This window comes from Anolis sagrei, chromosome Y, assembly GCF_037176765.1.
Source record: "Anolis sagrei isolate rAnoSag1 chromosome Y, rAnoSag1.mat, whole genome shotgun sequence".
NCBI lineage: Eukaryota > Metazoa > Chordata > Lepidosauria > Squamata > Dactyloidae > Anolis > Anolis sagrei.
In genome coordinates this window covers 82,635,994-82,640,056 of record NC_090035.1, presented here as the reverse complement: position 1 = coordinate 82,640,056, position 4,063 = coordinate 82,635,994, and positions in this window count along the sequence as shown.

Sequence of the window (4,063 nt, the reverse complement as noted above, 5' to 3'; positions counted from 1 at the left end):
ACAAATGCAATATTGAACCAACACAAGTTTCGCAAGGCAGTTCTCGAACGCAGTTGTGAAAGGTGGCAACAGATACTTTTATTTAGCAAACAGTCATGTCTGATCCAAGGGAAGCATACAGTGCATGGTCAAACAAGCATAATTCCAAAGCAGGGCTTAAAACCTCAGACAGGTAGATATTGGCAGACAGGTGAAGAGCTGGACAGAGAGGCCTCCCGCAATCCCTTGTCATCAGTCAGGGCCCAGATACGATGATATCAGCACCAATATATGTATGCATCCTGTATGAGGTGCTCAAATAATGTATAAGAGAGGCAGTACGGACTCAAGTGGGTGGAGATACAAAAAAGCCGCTCATGGTGAGAGAAGCACCATTAAACACAACAAAATAGCAGAATCGGCATCCAATACGTGAGTTCTGGATACAACTGAAGACCAATACATAGCAGACCATTGACAAGTATGCACATGTGCCTATCGATCTATCTGCATCTGTCTGTCTGTCCAGTGGGATTGTGATCTGGGCTCCCCCCTCTCCAATGCCTTCAGTGGGCGGTGCTTGGGCCCCAAGGTCCATCATTGCCCCCTGCCCCCAAGACCAAGTGCACTTTGGACTGAGGGAATAGGCCTTGCTCATGGGGTGCATACCCAGGTGCTGCCCCCAAGGAATTATTGTTGCTGTTGATGATGTTGTTATGTTTACTTAAACCCTGTTTTCTCTCTCCAGAAGAAGCCTCAGAGCAGCTACTGTGCCTGTGAAATGTGTGGTAAGGCCCTGGGAGAACATCTCCCAGCACTGCCCTCAGGCGAAGGAAGCACAATATTCTTCTCCAACCTTAAGTCGAGCACCCCCCCCCCCCAAATAAGGATAGTGACTTATAGTTCTGCAAAGGGCAAGGGCATCAGACTGCACAGTAGGGGTTAAGTCTTGGTCACATTGCCAAGGCACTAACAGCCATTTTGGGGAACGGCTGGATCTTGGGACTTAGAATCCTAGAATCCTAGAGTTGGAAGAGACCTCCTGGGCCATCCAGTCCAACCCCATTCTGATAAGAAGCAGGAATATTGCATTCAAATAACCCCTGACAGATGGCCATCCAGCCTCTGTTTAAAAGCTTCCAAAGAAGGAGCCTCCACCACACTCCGGGGCAGAGAGTTCCACTGCTGAACGGCTCTCACAGTCAGGAAGTTCTTCCTCATGTTCAGATGGAATCTCCTCTCTTGTAGTTTGAAGCCATTGTTCCTTTGCGTCCTAGTCTCCAGGGAAGCAGAAAGGAAGCTTGCTCCCTCCTCCTCCCTGTGGCTCCCCCTCACATATTTATACATGGCCCTCATCATATCCCCTCTCAGCCTTCTCTTCTTTAGGCTAAACATGCCCAGCTCCTTAAGCCGCTCCTCATAGGGCTTGTTCTCCAGACCCTTGATCCTTTTAGTCGCCCTCCTCTGGACACATTCCAGCTTGTCAATATCTCTCTTGAATTGTGGTTCCCAGAATTGGACACAATATTCCAGGTGTGGTCTAACCAAGGCAGAATAGAGCATGGGGAGCATGACTTCCCTAGATCTAGACACTATGCTCCTCTTGATGCAGGCCAAAATCCCATTGGCTTTTTTTGCCGCCACATCACATTCCTGGCTCATGTTTAACTTCCTGTCCACGAGGACTCCAAGATCTTTTTCACACGTCCTGCTCTCGAGCCAGGCATCATCGTCCCCCATTCTGTCTCTTTGCATTTCGTTTTTCCTGCCAAAGTGGAGTATCTTGCATTTGTCCCTGTTGAACTTCATTTTGTTAGTTTTGGCCAATCATCTCTCTAATCTGTCAAGATGGATTTGAATCCTGCTCCTGTCCTCTGGAGTCTTGGTTATCCCTCCCAATTTGGTCCCGTCTGCAAACTTGATGATCCTGCCTTCTCGCCTTTCATCTAAGTCGTTAATAAAGATCCTGAGCAGGACCGGGCCCAGGACGGAACCCTGCTTTGGGCACTCCACTTGTCACTTCTTTCCAAGATGAAGAGGAAGCATTAGTGAGCATCCTCTGGGTTCGTCCATTTAACCAATTCCAGATCCACCTGCCCTTCATAAGAGTTGTAGTTTCCCAAGGACTAGCTTCGATCCCAGAGTAGCAGAATTCCACCCAATGGCTCAGTGGGAAATCAACAGACTTTCCTTTTGGGCTTTAAGAGCTCTGCCTAATGTTTTGGACTCACGAGGACATCTTTCCCACTCATGAACTTCCCTCAAAATGAACGATGGACTCATATTGCTTGAAAATAATCTCTTTATTAAATTTCTTTGGCGGGTGGGATGGGGAAGGAGATATTGGATATGAATTTCTGTGGATTTCTGTATTCCCCCATGTATTCTCCTTATTCTTGCCCTGACACCCAAACCTATCACTCCTTCCCGCTCCTTTTGGGTAAATCAATCCAGGAAGCGGCCAGCTGTTGAAAGGGCAATCAGAGGTTCCTTTACTATATGTTGCATATCGATTTAAAATTGAAATCAATATGCAAGAGGGGGAATATGTAATAAGGAATTCAATGTGCAAATTTGTTAAATGTGAATTTAATAATTATGTGTGGGAATGAATGGAAGAATGGAAGGATGTATGAATGGAGCTAATAATTTTGGAGATGCCAGTAAAATATTAAGGCCTGTAATGACTAACTCCCTGCTTGCTGCTTTGAGATTAAAACCCGCTGATGAGATCTGAAGAGTAAACTCTGATAAGAACTGGGACAGTGGTTACAGAAATGTTTGCAACCTTCCTTATGTTAAGAAGGAAGTCAACACAAGCCTTGTGTTTGTCAACACCAATCAAGAAGATCAACACCTGGTCAGGAAGCTCGGGTGGATCCAGGATGGAAGAAGTCTACCATTAATTTACAACTTTGGGACTACATCAACAGAATTTTTCCTATAAAAATGCCTCTGATCTCTGTACTGGGATGCCTTGCATGTGAGCTATCACTGCATTGCATCCAATCCAGCTGTATCGCTCATTAAACCTCGATGCCTCTTCTTCGCTTTGGCAAGAGTCTCATTTCAATTTTTAATATTAATAAAATTGGCTGGAATCAATAGGTTCTTGTGGGTTTTTTCAGGCTATATGGCCATGTTCTAGAGGCATTTCTCCTGACGTTTCGCCTGCATCTATGGCAAGCATCCTCAGAGGTAGTGAGGTCTGTTAGAACTAGGAGTCTACCGTATCCCATGCAGCTGTGGACAAGTTTACATAGGGACCACCAAACGCAGCAATGCCCAAACACGAATCAAGGAACATGAAAGGCACGGCAGACTCCTTCAACCAGAGAAATCAGCCATAGCAGAGCACCTGAGGACCCAGCCTGGACACAGCATAGTATTTGAGAACACAGAAATGCTGGACCACTCGCACAACCACCATGTCAGACTACACAGAGAAGCCATTGAAATCCACAAGCATGTGGACAATTTCAACAGAAAGGAGGAGACCATGAAAATGAACAAAATCTGGCTACCAGTATTAAAAAACCTCTAAAATTACAACAGCAAAACAGCAGAGAGGAAACAACCAAGCACAGCTTAACACCTCTCAACAAAAGATTTCCCCAGGCTCAGCCAGGCCTTCAAATGCTAATGAAGGTGGTCAGTTGAAACATTCACACCTAGCTCCAGCAGACAAGAGTCCTTTGTCCCAGCCTGGTCATTCCACAGATATATAAACCCACTTTCCTAGTTCCAACAGACCTCACCACCTCTGAGGATGTTTGCCATAGATGCAGGCGAAACGTCAGGAGAAATGCCTCTAGAACATGGCCATATAGCCCGAAAAAACCCACAAGAACCTATTAATAAAATTGTTGGAATCAGGCTTCTCTGAAGGCTTGCCAAAGTAGCGTTCCCTCTTTGGTGGGAACTAAGGGTCCTCTCCCCTTGGAGACAACCCTCCTAAAGTTCCTATCGACATCAAACCTAGTGCATTTGGCCCAAAGAGCCACAGGGACAAGGCCACAGCGAAGGACAAAAGGCAGCAGTGGAAGAAGCAGAGAGGGGAGGGGGCTGCGGAAGGAGACCCTGA